The following is a 17,063-nucleotide window of genomic DNA, read 5'->3' on the forward strand; positions in this document are numbered from 1 at the left end:
ATTGTGTAGCATTAATTAGTCCTAGATTCTCAAAGTGAGATGATAATTGTTGGTACTTGATGCATTCTATTATCTTGGAGAATGCGGTTAGTTGGATGAGGCACATTTACATAAAATCCACGTACAGTTAAAATGGCACTTGATGAAGACATAGCACATAAATACTGGTGGTGCGACTAGCACAGTTAAAAGAGGCATTCACAGTATGGGATAATGACACTGAACACACACTGCGCTTATGTTACATACAAAGAGAGCACCAAAATACGACAAAGTTACTTGAGAACCAAAATCAGAGTATGAAAGCGAACATGTGTACACTTCATTATATTGTTTATACCAGTCTTAAACTCTATTTGCTTATTGTTCAAACAAACTAACCCACGTACACAGAAACCTAAAAGATTCATGTACAATAAAAAATACATACTGATTCAAAGTCACATAATGTATTGGAAAGTCAATCCCCCTACTAAAAGAACATGCATTTATGCTGAATAACACTATCTTTAGCAGTCCTGGCTAACAGTTCACATATATTAGTCACATTGCAGATGCAGTCAATAGATGCTCAAGTATGTTACCCAGCACCCATGATCTCTTGCAAGTTGACTGGTCCAGCAGGGTACAGCCAAACAGCAGTTTCCTCCGCAGAGTTCTCACCACATGCTCCAACCGATACGTAACTTCCAGTCTAGCATTCACATCAAATCCTGAAACATTGTTTTGTGTACTAAAGATGCTGTTCAATACCTCCTTCACATCACACGAGATGTGTCCTCCTAAGTAACTTTTCAAAATCATTTATATGGGATTTATGTCAGGTGAAATTAAAAGGTGTTCACATTTGAAATATTAATAAACAGAGTTAAATGCAATAAAAATGGACTAATCAGGTAATACACACAGATATGCTGAGATACTATTCCTAATTTTTGCATTACAAATTATGAATGTTGTCCCATTCCAAAATTGAAACAGGATCTACTCATTTAGTCTCATGGCATATGTGTATCAGATACTAAAGCACATATCTCTTACAGAACATAACTATATAGTGTATCACAGATTTTAACTCAGTCAACTGATAAGACAGAACTTTAAAAACTACATGATCTTACATACTAAATTCATGCTAATGGAAAAAGAACAAACGAACAAAATTTAGATAGTTATGAATCATGTCTAAAAGCTCTCAGTTCAGTGATATTGCACAATCCAAACAACTTCTTAGACTTTGGATACACAAGTCTGTATGCACTGGGATGTGCATTTTCATGAATTTTGAATGGTCTAATAAAAATATCGAAATTTCTTTATCTCATATGTTAACAATTTAGATTTCTCTTTGGCTTTCACCAACACAAGCTCTTCTACCTCAAACTTAGAAAATTTACATTTACCAGCATGTCTCTGCTTTCTCCCATTCCCCTGTTTTATCATCATCTCCCTAACACATTCTTCCCTCTCTTGTGGTGACAGAATTTTACATGGTGGAAACTCAATATTTTCAGAAAAAAAGTTCACTGGTCTGCGATTAAACATGATTTCAAATGGCGAAAAACCTCTTGAAGAATGTTGTAAGCTGTTCATAATATCCTCAAAATCACTGACATAATCTATGCAACTGGTATGATTCTTACTACAATATGTTTTAAACAGACTTCCAATCTCTCTAATACATGTTTTTGAAGGATTACTCAAAGGATGGTACACCAAACTCCGAATATGCCTTATTTTTGCATGATCAACAAAATCTTTCCAAGCTTGTGATGTAAACTGGGAACCATGAAATTGTTTTAGGAATACCCACCTGATGAAAATATGTGTTTTCAAACTTAATGATGATTTGCTTACTAGTAACTTTCTTCAGAGGAAATACCCTTATAAACTTCGAAAATACGTCAGCCACCACAAAAACATAACAAAGTCCATTCTTAGATGTAGGTTAAGGTCCGTAAACATCAACAGACATGAGATCAGGGTTACTATCAGGCATTATGTTTGGCATTTGGCCTCTATTTGTTTGGTTACTTACCTTTACTCTTTGCCATCTGTCATGGCTGGCAATCTCCTTCTTGACTCTCCTTCCTATTTTATAAAAATAGATGTTTTCCTGAATCTTTTGTGTGCATTTGGTTGATGCACAATGACCAAAACTCTCATGTGTAAGTAATTAAAGTATCAATGCATTGTTCCGGCCAACATAGTTTCCAATCCTCTGAGTCAGTCTTATGTCTCCTGAATAAAATACACTTGTGCACCTTGTAATACTGTTCTGTCTTTTTTCCTCCTTTCTTAACCAATATCCTCATAACCAACTTCCAGTTTTGATAATGATTTTGATACCTGTGTATATATTTTTGCAAATTTTCAAGATCTCTTTTTCCTCTTTCACACCTCTCAAGTACATAATTTTAAACTCTCTTTCACCTTCTCCAAAGTTGTTAGATGATTCACTACCCAACCGCAGGTGTGCCCCAGTGCTCCATGTTTTTCCTCTCCTATATCTCCTGTAAACCACTGATGTGACCAAACCACTCCCACTCATCTATCCACTTCAATATGCTGATGACACCACCTTCCTTGTCCTCTATTCTACCCTTCAGTGGTCCCAGCACTCCCTCCAAATCCACCTAAAACAGTTTACCACTTGGTGCAACCAATGGCTCCTTTGAATCAATCCTTCCACAACACAAGCAATCCTTATAGGATGTACCACCACCTCCTTCCGGCTTCATGATTTCTACCTCACCATCTATGGCCATCCTATCCAACTTACCCCCACCATGAAATATCTTGGCCTTATCCTTGATCATCACCTCACCTGGTCTCCCCATCTCCTTACCATCCAATGCAAAACCCACAGTACAGCCTGCCTCCTGAAACTCTTGTCTGGCTAGACATGGGGACTCCACCCTTCCACCATCCTTCACACCTACAAATCCTTGATCCATCCCACTCTTCATTATGCCAGTGTTGCCTGGATATTTGCCCCTCCTAAACTCTATAAAGGCCTCCAAATCTGAACACTATGTGCTCCACTTCATTTTCCATATCCGTCTCCCGTCCCCCATGAAGATCCTCTATGACCTCATTCCCCTCCCACATCTCCTCCTTTTCCTTAAACATGTATCCTCTACATGTATCCTCTACACCAACTGCTGCCTCAATCCCCCTCATTCCTGGTGCCTCCTGTCCTCTCCACTCCCCGCCTGCTGCCACGCCTTTACTGATGTGCCTCACCCTCTCTCCATCTCCACACCCTTCACCTTGTCTCACAAAGGATCTTCCAGCCTCTCCCCCTCCTGGATGATGTGCTTCACACACTCTGATCCTCCTCTTCCCCTCCCCTCCTCCCTTGGGCTCCCTCTGCTTCCCCTCCCCCTCTGCTGTTTCCTCCCTCCTCCCTCCTGTCCTTCTCACTTCTCCTTTCCACTCCCTCCCCATCTCCTGCCCCTTGGTATGCTGCTGACTCCACCCCTTCCCCCCCCCTCCTGCTCCCCCTCCTCCATTAACACCCCCCTTTCTCTCTTGCCTCTCTCCCCTCTCTGACCTCCCATTCCTTGGTAGGCCCTTCAAATTTTACTGCAGTTACTTTGTTGTGTTTTGGTGCTCACCTTGTATGAACGTAACCACAGTGTGCGTTCAGTGTCGTCGTCCCATACTGTGAATGCCTCTTTTAATTGTGCTATTTTGCCACTGTTATTTATGTGCTCTTTTAATTGTGCTATTTGTACCACTGTTATTTATGTGCTATGTCTTCATCAAGTGCCATTTCAACTGTAGGCTACATGGATTTTGTGTAAACGTGCCTTGTCCAGTTACCCCTTTTTTTGTAGTTTAATCCCAATTGCTTCCCCCCTCTCATGTATACATTTCATATTTTATCCCTGCATTTTATATATGTAATGTTCTCCTGTGGTATTTTATGTAGTCTCTTGGCTGAAGAGTGGCAAATAGTCCCACTGTCAGCCCACCCCTGCCCCCATGGGGCAGGAGAGTGAAACGACATTAAAGGAAAAAAATTCACTATTATAATGCCATCTGTTACTCAATATTCCACAGATATATACAGAATACGCAATTAATACAAATTAATTATATTTGTAATGCACTGTATTAATACAAAAGTGCAACAATCACATGTACAGGTCAGGTAGTGTTGGGGGTGGTGGCGTAAACAAGTGACTCATTCTCGATTTTTTGTCCTTGATTAAACTGCAAAAAATGTGTAGCAAGCACGTGACAGTGCCACAGTGACATTTCCTCACAGTGCAGCACTATGGCAACCTAAATATTATTCCGTAAAAACACGGGAGAACTGCCGGATGTCAGTAACGTCCTTCCACAATATTTCAACGCAGAGTCTTCTGGCCATCTTCAGGTGAGTACCACTGTAGTAGTACTGGCGAGTATGCGCTGAGCTCTGCTATTTAGAGCCATACTGAGGTGACATTGCACATGCGCTGCTCAGCGTGCGCATTCGTAACAACTCTGTGCACTGCCCCCAAGCTCCCCACGGTGAAAGCTCGGTGTATCGGTGTCAGGTCGATTTTCAACTTCATGCAGATAACTATGTCGACTACGAAGTTTCTCTATAACAGGATTCCAAGCAGAGTTATGCTGATAACCGCTATCTCGATTGATGAGAGTCTTGTTGTCAGACAATCTTATTTCCACAGATTCATTGATAATCGAGCTCCAAAAGTTCGATGTATGTGCCAAAATTTTTGTGTCGTCGTAATTCGTGGAGTGGTCTGTGGAAATACAATGTTCGGCGATTGCGGACTCGGTGGGTTGGAGAAGGTGAGTATGCCGTCGGTGTTCCACAATGCGTTCCTGCACAGTTTGTGTTGTTTGCCCTGTATATGATTTGTCGCATTCACACGCAATCTTGTAAACACCTGATTTATGCAGGCCCAGGTCGTCTTTAATGGATCCCACCAGTGATGAAATTTTGGAAGGAGGGCGAAAGATGACTCTCACTTAATGCTTTCTCAGTATTCTGCCTACCTGTTAAGAAATATTCCCAATAAATGGTAGATAAGCAGTCGACCTGAAGGCCTCTTCCTCTTCCTTGTTCCGTCATTTGTAGATCTGCATCACTCTGCTCACTTGCCTAGTTGAAAAGCCATTCTTCAGAAATACTTTTTGCAAGTGTTACAGTTCCACTTGAAGACTGTCAGTGTCAGAGATGGTATGGGCACGGTGAATTAAGATTTTGAGAATGCCCATTGTTTGTGCCGGATGGTGGCAACTAGTAGCTTGCAGATACAGGTCTGTATGAGTGGGCTTTCTGTACACTGAGTGACCAAGTGTGCCATCACTCATACATCGCACCAAGACATCTAAAAATGGCAAGCAACCATCTTATTGAAACTTCCTGGCAGATTAAAACTGTGTGCCGGACCGAGACTCGAACTTGGGAACTCCCCCAGGCTGTGGCTAAGCCATGCCTCCACAATATCCTTTCTTCCAGGAGTGCTAGTTCTGCAAGGTTCGCAGGAGAGCTTCTGTGAAGTTTGGAAGGTAGGAGACGAGGTACTGGCGGAATTAAAGCTGTGAGGACGGGGCGTGAGTCGTGCTTGGGTAGCTCAGTCGGTAGAGCGCTTGCCCGCAAAAGGCAAAGGTCCCGAGTTCGAGTCTCGGTCCGGCACACAGTTTTAATCTGCCAGGAAGTTTCATATCAGCGCACACTCCACTGTAGAGTGAAAATTTCATTCTAGAAACATCCCCCAGGCTGTGGCTAAGCCATGTCTCCGCAATACCCTTTCTTTCAGGAGTGCTAGTTCTGCAAGGTTCGCAGGAGAGCTTCTGTGAAGTTTGGAAGGTAGGAGACAAGGTACTGGCGGAATTAAAGCTGTGAGGACGGGGCGTGAGTTGTGCTTGGGTAGCTCAGTCGGTAGAGCGCTTGCCCGCGAAAGGCAAAGGTCCCGAGTTCGAGTCTCGGTCCGGCACACAGTTTTAATCTGCCAGGAAGTTTCATATCAGCGCACACTCCGCTGTAGAGTGAAAATTTCATTCTAGAACCATCTTATTGATGGTTGTTATGAACGCACTTGCTGAGCAGCACATGCGCAATGTCACCTCAGTATGGCTTTAAATAGCAGAGCTCAGCGCGTACTCTCCAGTACTACTACAGTGGTACTCACCTGAAGATGGCCAGAAGACTTTGCGCAGAAATATCGTGGCAGGACGTTACTGACATCCGCCAGTTCTCCCGCATTTTTATGGAACAATTAGTATGCGGGGAAAGTCTTAAACATCACCACCTAAATATTGTTGTAAATACAGTATAAATTGATAATGCTATGCTAACTATTACAATGCTGTCTATTACTCACTATTACATAGTTATGCACAGAATAAGCAATCAATACAATTTTATTGTCTCTGTAATGCAATGTGGGGATACAAAAGTACAGTCATTATAGGGAGTGGAAAGGATGGAATGGAATTGGGGGGGGGGTTGGCGTAAACAAGTGATTCATACTTGATTTTTTTGTGTTGGCCTAAATTGCAACAAATGTGCAGTCAATGCAGAATAGTGTCACAGTGACACTATATTACACACTTATAAAACAGGGCACATAACCTATACATTTCATAATAGTAAAAAATATATAGGGACAAACATTAATGTGGTAGGAAGCTCAAAGTCAATTATATTACCTATGATTAGATTAGATTAGATTAATACTTGTTCCATAGATCATGAATATGACACTTCGTAATGATGTGGAACGTGTCAGGTTAATATAAGATGTCTGTACAAGATATTACATTGCACAAAATATTGCATGACACTAATGTTTAAGTTGTTGTTGTTTTTTTCCCTTAATTTATATCTAAAAATTCAGCCAATGAGTAGAAGGAGTTGTCATCTAGAAATTCTTTTAATTTATTTTTAAATGTTCATTGGCTATCTGTCAGGCTTTTGATGCTGTTTGGTAGGTGACCAAAGACTTTTGTGGCAGCATAATTTACCCCTTTCTGTGCCAAAGTCAGATTTAACCCTGCATAGTGAAGATCATACTTTCTCCTGGTGTTATAGCTATGCACACTGCTATTACTTTTGAACTGGGTTGGATTATCAACAACAAATTTCATAAGTGAATATATATACTGTGAGGTTACTGTGAGGATCCCTAGATCCTTGAATAGATGTCTGCAGGATGACCATGGGTGGGCTCCAGCAATTGTTCTGATAACACGTTTTTGAGCAATGAATACTTTTCTACTCAACGATGAATTACCCCAAAATATGATGCCATACGAAAGCAGTGAATGAAAGTAGGCATAGTAAGCTAATTTACTGAGATTCTTATCACCAAAATTTGCAATAATCCTAATAGCATACGTAGCTGACGTTTCAGCAGATCATCAATGTGTTGCTTCCAGTTTAACCTCTCATCAATGGACACACCTAAAAATTTTGAAAATTCTACCTTAGCTACAGACTTCTGTTCAAAGTCTATATTTATTACTGGAGTTGTGCACATAGTATATAACCATGTCTAAGTGACAGCATATACCTACAACATTCACAAATGGGGTAGATAATCCATACTTTGTTAATAATAACAACTAAAGACAAACAATGCGCTAGGTAGCATTAGGTCTATGCTATTGCATATAGCTAGAGGTCTAATTAACTGCATATTACATCATCTAATATACTCATATACTCTCAAAAATTGTAGGTTATTATAAACTATACAGGTTCTGTGATGAACTAGGGATTCGAGGAGATGATTTGAGGATCTCCTGCTGGACTTCTGGAAAGGGGTCACTGTGACAGGGTTTGTAGGTGGATGAATCTGAAAGGTGGTGGAGTCCTTGTGCCAGGTAATCCGTGTGGTTCAAAAGAACAGTGTGGAGCCTCTGTCAGCAGGTAGAATTATAAGGTTACCTATATGGTTGCGTATGACTATTATGGTATGTTAAGATAGGTATGTATATGCTGTGATGATGAAATGTAGGGATTTTCTTCACATTTTGATGAAATGCTGATGAAGTATAGGGCGTATTGTAATATTTTGTCTCTGAGAAAAAAAGCACTGAAGTTTGCAGTTCTTTGTCCTTCCTGCTTTTGGCTATAAGTTGATGATACATTTGTGGTATGGCTCCGTGGAATAGACGCACTACCAAAGTCTCTCCAACATTTGAACTCTCTCCAACTAAGGATTCAGTTCACCACGGAAGCAGAAAAAGGTAGCAGCTACCATTTCTAGATGTCATGATACAAGGAAAAGGTGACAGAATTCTGAGACATAGTCTACTGCAAACTGACCGGCGCAGAATTAAATTTTGCAGGCCAAAAGCTGTGTTCACCCTGCATAATGTGGTGATATTTTGTGCTCTATGGTATGTGGAGTACATGTGTCTCAGATCCCAACAGCCCCCTGGTGAGCTACAACACCTAAAAATGGGTTCCAACAGAAATGTTATTCTAATAATTAGATATGGAATGCATTCTAATCAAAGTGAGTTAAATGTAGGGATCTAAATCAAGGTGGGAAAACACCCACAGTAATGGCCTTCTTGTATGTTTTGGTTACGTGTCTTCTAGAATCAAAAGGATTCTCAGAAAGTATGACATTAAGTGCCCTCAGAAAATGGGGCATATGTGAGATCCCTTGTCATTGTGGGAAGTCTTATATTGGGTAGACGTATGACAGCGTGTAAGAACATTGTGCTGTACACCAACCTGACAATTCAGCAATAGTGGAGTGCTGGCTGAATACAAGAATCGAACATTTTGTGAAAACACTGATGGTCTGTCCTCAGCATGATCACTTTGGGATTGTGTTTTTAAAGAGACAATATGAGGTGGTATGTTCCAAAACTTGCCTTATCCATAATAAATTTTACAGGAGACACAAAAAACTAAAAACTTCTTAATGCCAACAGAAACTGAACTCTTTTCCTGGTAGGAATGCATAATTTTAATAAATAAAGTCATGATTAATTGGGCATGTAATTATTCCCATCGAGAAATTGGTTATGTTGCTTTATATCCAGGATTAGACAAGTTTTGTTGCAGCACATTGCAAATGTGTAGTTCATGTACTCAGGAATATACTTTTTGTGTGCATTTGTGAGAGTGCTGATGCATTCAGTTTATACTCACTTATTAGAACTTAAAAAACACAGTTCATAGTAAACAATAATGATTCTACATAATTATTCATAGAGCAGAATTCAAATAACTAAGTCTGTCAAATCCTCATGAGTTTCACAATATTCGTTGATTGTCTCTTCAGGGGAGTAATTTGTTTCTCCAGTATTGGATGCTAACAAATTCTTGTAGAAAGCCAGTTCTTCATTCAGCTTCCACTCCAATCCAAAATGTTTTTGTAGCAAATGTTGTAGGTCCCTAATCTTGGCTGGGTTCAAGGGCACTCCTGAGGACACAACTTGTGGAACATCCATATTCATCAAATGTTTACCTTTCTTCATCACAGACCTTCCTGAACCACAGTCTACATTGTAATTCAGTTCTCCTTGTACTGTCACGTTTCGTTCAAACATTTTACACAAGATGAACCACTTTGCTGAAGAAAATTTGAAATGCCAGCTACTTGATTTTTTCATCATATTGTCAGCAACCTCCTTCCAGTCTCTCACTGCGCAATCCACATCAAATTTAGAAACCTGAGAGTTTTGAAACTGCTCGTCACCATAAATAAAAAAAATTATCTGTGCAAACAATCTATTGTATTACTAAAAATTTGTGAACACCTAAAATTTATTTTCAGCAGCCACCACCGCCGTTTTGTTAACCTTTATAAGTTCACTGATCATTGACACCACAGCCTAAACCAGTCGTGTAAACACATTGCACATATTTGACATCTTTCTTACCTTTTATATTTTTCCTTGGTCTTCTTCCATAAAGCAGTATCACTTTTATGGCATCTTGCTTTGTCTTTTGGAGCTGGAGTAATTCTTTCTTCCACCATAATCCTATTTTGTCACAAAACTGCACACGTCTTCATATTTTACTGACGACAGCTGTAAAAACGCGTGAAAAATATCGCGCATGTCCTTTGACGAGAATATGAAGAATTTCATTGTCTGATAGGATAAGGCGACTATTGGAATGACACTTGGAGTAAATAAGGCAAGTTTTGGAATGATGACCGATATTTCTATGGTAAAGAACAACTTTTGAGTGAATATAGACTGATCAGTCAATGCGCTGGGTACTGAAGAAAATCTGACTAGGCTTCAGTCATTTCGTAAAAAAAATTGGATAAGACCAGTCTTGGAACGGACCACCTCATATACACTGAAGATCCAAAGAAACTGGTACACCTGCCTAATATCATGTAGGATCGTCACGATCATACAGAAGTGCCACATCATGAGGTGGCATGAACTCGATTAATGTCTGAAGTAGTGCTGGGGGGAATTGACACTATGAATTCTGCAGGGCTGTCAATAAATGTGTAAGAGTACGAGGGGTAGAGATCTCTTCTGAACAGCATATTGCAAGGCATCCCAGATACACTCAATAATGTTCATGTCTGGGGAGTTTAGTGGCCAGCAGAAGTGGTTAAACTCAGAAGAGAGTTACTGAAGCCACTTTGTAGCAATTCTGGATGTGGGTGGTGTCAAATTGTCCTACTGGAATTGCCCATGTTCATCAGAATCCACAATGGACATGAATTGATGCAGGTGTTCAGACAGGATGCTTATGTACGTGTTACATGTCAGAGTCATATCTAGCCATATCAGGGGTCCCATATCACTCCAGCTGCACATGCCCTGCACCATTACAGGGCATCCACCTGCTGACATGGAGGGTCCATGGATTCATTAGGTTGTCTCTATACTTATACACATCCATCCACACAATACAATTTAAAATGAGATTCATTCGACAAGGCAACATTTTCCCAGTCATCAACAGTCCAATGTCAGTGTTGACCAATCCAGGTGAGGTGTAAAGCTTTGTGTTGGACAGTCATCTTGTGGTATTCACTGAGAAGATTATCCTTGGTAGCAGTATGCTGTCATTGGGAAGGAGTTTGTGATGAGGCAAGCTGGGATCTCTTTACTTCCTGTCTTGTTTTGCTGTCTGCCTCCTCCTTAACTTCATTTTATTTTCATTTTTGCCTTGTGGCGACGTCATTTATCCACTGCACCAAAAACAGCGGGTGAAAGCTGCAGCTGATAGATATTTATCTTTGCCGTAGTTGGCTTAGTTACGAGTTGTTTATTCTTGTTAGTTTTTGATCTGTGCTTGAAAAATAAAATGTTTTCTCATCTCATGAAAAAGCTGTTACTTCCTAAAATATAAAGGCTCCCATAGTGGTGACCCCGAAAAATCGTAGCAGAAGCATAAAGAAAATGTATATACCGACGAGAATAATGAATTCAGAGACAAAAGCATGGGGCAGTGGAATCAAGATTCAAAACTACAGTCTGTTCGACCAAGGATCGCGGTCCACGCCCTTTGATTCGCCACAAAACGGAACGACAGATGTTAACGCAAAAGATGGGAGTACCTACGCGCGACACGGAAATGTTAAGCTTTCCACGTTCTGGCCGACGCGCCCCCAGCTTTGGTTTACACAGGCTGAATGCATATTTCGGCAGCGTGGGGTGTCTAACAACATTGACAAATTTAATATAGTGGTTTCACATCTAAATTTAGAAGTGATAGAGCAAGTAGAAGAAACCTTGTCACAACAAAATTACTTTGTGCTAAAGGAAGCTCTCATACAGCATTATATGTTGTCACCAGATTTGCGACTACAAAAAATTTTCGCATACAAAGATTTGGGCGACAAGACTCCGTCACAAGTACTCAAAGCCTTACGTACATTAACCGGCCCGGAACTCCTACCTGAAGAGTCTTTATGTCTAATATGGCTTCGTAAACTTCTTGCCAACATCCGTGCCGTCATTGCAGCAGAAACAGACTTACCATTGCAAGTCTTAGCAAAAAAGGCAGACACCATCGCAAACACCTTAACCGAAGTTTCTGCGTGTTCCGAATTCAATTACAGCCAGGATAGAGGCCCAAGAACGTGTAATGTGATGGAATCTGACGTCAGTGAGCCAGGAACATGCAATAATACTTCCCAACAGCAGTGCTCATCGACCGAACCCACCATACAGCAACTGGCAGCACAAGTGGCAAAACTCAACGTGCAAGTAACTTCACACCACCACCAGCTATGAAGTCGCAGTTGGAAAAGACGAAGAAATGCTATCCAACAGGATTTGACAGATCAATGGTGCTGGTACCACAGACGCTTCGGTAACACTGCCCGTCAATGTATTCAACCCTGCAGCTACCCAAACTTAAAAGGCGGGTGTTAAGGGGCGCTAACATTCGTCAACAACAACATAGGCGCCCAAGTCATAGCGTGATTCAAAGAGGTGAAAACGCCACGGTATCTGCAGTCAACCAATCACACCGATTGTTCGTGTTGGACCTCTCTTCAGGTGAGAAGTTTCTGATTGATACAGGTTCAGAAGTCCGTGTTTATCCAAGAAAGAGAGGTGATATACTCACGACAACAACGCAACATGTGCTGACTGCGGCAAACAATTCCAGAATATCTACCTATGGTGAGAAACAGTTGGCATTACATCTGAATTCCAACTTCCATCCAAAATGCACTTTTGTGGTTGCTGATGTGCCGAGTCCTATAATTGAAGCGGACTTTTTACGGAACTACCGACTTATGCCCGACCTGGTTAACCGTCATTTGGTGACAGTTCCCACAGAAGGGATACTGCCTACTGCGTCTTCCGCGTCGGTTCAAATGCAGTGCGATGTGCCCGTGTCTTTCCGCACGAAGATTTCCGGCTCCTCTACCGCGTCATCCGTGTCGGGATATTGTGATACGATTATGTACCCGCAACTAAGTGGAGCGCACACGTGTGCGTCACGCAAGAAGACACCCAACATTCGTAACGATTCGTATACTGTAGGCAATATCAGAGCACTGTCAGAGGAATCACTTTTTCGTAAACTGCTTCAAGACTTTCCAGCACTTACTGAACCCGTCAATGCAACCAGGAAATGCAGACACAATACTCAACACCACATCAGCACGACACAAGGTCAACCCGTTGCCTTCCGCCCATGGCGTCTGCCTCCAGAGAAGCTGCTCGTGGCGCCAGCTGAGTTCGACAGACTTCTAAAAACAGGTATTGTAAGTATGTCTGATAGTTCATGGGCATCTCCAATTCACATGGTCCGTAAAAAAGACAATTCATGGAGAGTATGTGGAGACTACAGGGCGCTTAATGCCCGCACAATTCCCGACTGCTACCCAGTACCCAATGTGACTGATTTTAACAGTACGATTAGCAATGCCAAAATATTTAGTGTGATTGATTGCCCCAAAGCATTTTCCCAGATTCCCATGGCTCCATCTGACATTAAAAAAACAGCAGTTATCACACCATTCGGTGTGTATGAGTACAATTTTATGCTACTTGGCCTCAGAAACGCTGCCCAAACATGGCAAAGATTCATGCATGAGGTGCTTCGAGAATTACCATTCGTATTTTGTTATATGGACGACATTTTAGTATTCTCTGGTTCTGTATATCAGCATGTCGAACATCTGTGGCAACTTTTCTGACGTCTGACAGAGTATGGCATAATTATTAACGAAACAAAGTGCACGTTTGGAAAACGCGAGGTTAAGTTCCTGGGATATTTGGTTTCAGCAGCAGGCCTGTCACCTTTGCCTGAACGGGTTGAATCAGTACAACAGATGCCCCTTCCCACAACTTACAAAGGACTTCGCAGATTTTTAGGCATGCTCAACTATTACAGACGTCACTTACCTAAATTAGCTGCCGCCCAAGAGCCACTCACAACGTTACTTGCAGGTAAAAATACAACAGGAAATCGTAAAATTCCATGGAGTCCAGATGCTGAAGCAGCTGTCCATGACTTAAAGAAATGTCTTTCTCGGGCAACACTACTGGGACATCCAAGATTGAGCGCTCTTTTAGCGCTCATGGTTGATGCGAGCCAAACAGCAGTGGGTGCAGCGCTACAGCAAGAAGTTGATGGCAAATGGCAGCCGCTCGCATTTTTCTCTAAAAACCTGACTTGACAGCAGCAAAAATGGAGTGCTATTGACCGTGAGTTGCTTGCTATTTACTTAGCCATAAAGCATTTTCGCATGTCTGTCGAAGGGAGGCACTTTGCAATTTTTTACCGATCACAAGCCGTTAGTAGCTATATTTCAACGAGACACAGAGCTCAATTCACCACATCAGTGCAGGCAAGTCGAGTACATTGCACAGTTCACAGCTGACGTGCGTCACATTTCAGGAAAAGACAACCTGGTCGCAGATTGCCTGTCTAGGAATTGTGCCAGTTTAAATTCAATTCGTTGGACCGAGTTAGCGTCTAAACAACGAGAAGATCCTTTCTTGCGCCGTCTAATAGAGGAATAGAGAACTGCGCTGCAGCTCAGATGTGTGTCTGTCCCAAATGTTCCAGACGGAATCTGGTGTGATGTAGCAAAAGGAAAGGAGCGACCTTACATACCAGAACAATATCGTCGCGAGATTTATAGTGCTCTACATAACTTATCACATCCAGGAGTACGAGCTACAGCCAAGTTAGTTTCCTCCAAAGTAGTGTGGCCTGGAATACAAAAAGATTGTCGTGCATGGGCGCGTGCATGCCTAACATGCCAGCGTAATAAAATCAGCAGACATGTCTTTGCACCTATTGCTGACTTCCTGACGCCATCTGCAAGATTTTCACATATACATGTGGATATTGTGGGCCCGCTATCATGCTCTTCAGAACAACACTATTTGCTCACAATCATTGATCGTTTTACCAGGTGGCCAGAAGTAGTTGTAATAAAAGACATTTCTGCGGAGTCGGTTGCAAAAGCACTGTTGCATTCATGGTTCTCCAGGTTTGGCGTTCCGCAAAACATAACAACAGATCGCGGAAGGCAGTTTGAAAGCCAACTTTTCAATGAACTTTTACTACTGTGCGGGTGCAACCACCTACACACCACAAGCTATTATCCATCTAGTAATGGAATGGTGGAACGACTACACCGCACGCTTAAAGTTGCATTAATGTGTAGTTCCACTTCATGGCCTGAAGCACTACCGCTGGTCCTACTCGGATTGAGAACGGCCGTGAAAGAGGACTTACAATGCTCTTCCGCAGAATTGGTTTATGGCGAGCAATTGAGGGTTCCTGGAGAATTTATCGTTCCAGCATCTACACAGCCATTCGCCCCTGAGCTATGCACGCAGCTCGCGAGACAACTCAAGTGTTAGAATGAGAAACATCAAACCCACTAACCCTGTCAGACATGGAGACCGGAGAGTGTTTGTACATAAAGACCTGCAAGCAACGTCCCACGTGTGGCTTAGGGATGATACGGTGCGCCCGCCACTTGTTTCGCCTTACTCTGGACCATACAGGGTAATCACAAGAGGAAGCCACAGCTTCAAAATCGATAAGGATGGTAAAGAAGAGACAGTCTCAATTGAGCGGCTTAAACCTGCTTACACCGAAGAGGGTACACTCCTTCCTCGGTCTGCAAAATCACCCTCAAACGTGGAGGCCAAAGAAACAGCAGATAGTCTCGCCGAGCCCTCGGTTTCAGAAGAGGACAACGAAGCAGCAAGTGCAGAACAGGATCAGCCATTGCCTGCACCAGATGTTTTCACGAGAGCTGGTAGAAAAATCAAGTGCAAGTTTCCCCACATACCTGGTGCACCCGGTTTCAAAAGGAGGGGGGCTGATGTGGCGACGTCATTTATCCACTGCGCCAAAAACAGCGGGTGAAAGCTGCAGCTGATAGATATTTATCTTTGCCGTAGTCGGCTTGGTTACGAGTTGTTTATTCTTGTTAGTTTTTGATCTGTGCTTGAAAAATAAAATGTTTTCTCATCTCATGAAAAAGCTGTTACTTCCTAAAATATAAAGGCTCCCATAGCCTAATTACCATTAACATGAATGAGTATAATCTGCTTTTCCATAAAACAGAAAGTTTGGCCCACAGTCTTAAGAAATATAGCATCAGGTCTAATTTTGTGCTGAGTTTTGCATACGTAATTAATTACCCAATTTATTTTGACCATTCCTAGTTAATATCTTGTGTTCCACATCATTATAGAGTGAAATCATTAATTGTTTCATGACTAAGATTCTAAACAAATATAAATTATGTACTAATTATAAATGTTTGGAAGAAGAACTACTAGGATTCTTAAAGTATTTATTTTGCCCTATTCAAAAACATATTAGCAAAGCCAGCCCTTAATTAATTCCAAAATAATTACCAGGTTTGTTAAAAGTATTGTTTGTGTAACTATATCTATTAATTTCATTATTTAAACAAATAATTTGACCTAACCTTTATGCTAGAAGGAACTGTTAAAGAGAAGGAATTCTTCATTGTATTCAGTTAATTGAATGAGTTATGTTTTAATTGGAATTTCTGTAACTTAAACATTGAACAATGTATAGTTTCAGTGCCTATTATTGTGAGGATATATAAAGGACTGGATTTTGGTCCCAAGACAGTTGGTCCATGGCTGATTTTCAGACATTAAACCTGTATTGGTTAGATTAACAACAATGCATCAACTTAACAGTGCAATAAGTGTAACACAATTAGGTTGAGTGCTAGAGCAACTAATGACAATGTGTGTTTAATTTATTTGAAAAATAGTGTCACACATACCGTATTATTCTGAAAGAACTGTGAACTGTGTGGTTAGGTTTTTTATTGCTCATAGGTGTTCAACAGCAAACTATTGTAGCAGTATACTGATGCTCGCTGCAACTTAATAATGAGGCTTATCAACATTTACCAATAGTGAACTGGCCATATAACTGTGTAATGTTGGGGGGTTGAGAACAGTGAAAGTAAAGAACTGTGAAACACAATTGTACAACTGTCAGCTACATTATTTACAGTAGTCAGTGTTGAACTCCCCCCCCCCCCCCCCCCAATTTTTCAGCCATATAACAATGCAGTATGTTGACACCGAGGACTATCAACCAAGAAATGAAGCAGGCGAATGTCATATAC

The 17,063-nt window shown here is 41.4% G+C and overlaps 1 protein-coding gene and 1 non-coding gene across 2 annotated transcripts in view; both read left to right on the top strand.

Annotated features, from left to right (window-relative positions):
- LOC126455869 (ATP-dependent zinc metalloprotease YME1L-like) overlaps positions 1 to 17,063 on the top strand; it is a 157,401-nt gene that overhangs the window by 103,874 nt on the left and 36,464 nt on the right. The window lies entirely within an intron of this gene.
- Trnal-caa (transfer RNA leucine (anticodon CAA)) lies at positions 5,586 to 5,660 on the top strand. Its single transcript has one exon. It is a non-coding gene; the product is annotated as a tRNA-Leu (tRNA).

Source organism: Schistocerca serialis, chromosome 1 (genome assembly GCF_023864345.2).
Source record: "Schistocerca serialis cubense isolate TAMUIC-IGC-003099 chromosome 1, iqSchSeri2.2, whole genome shotgun sequence".
NCBI classification, from domain to species: Eukaryota; Metazoa; Arthropoda; class Insecta; order Orthoptera; family Acrididae; genus Schistocerca; species Schistocerca serialis.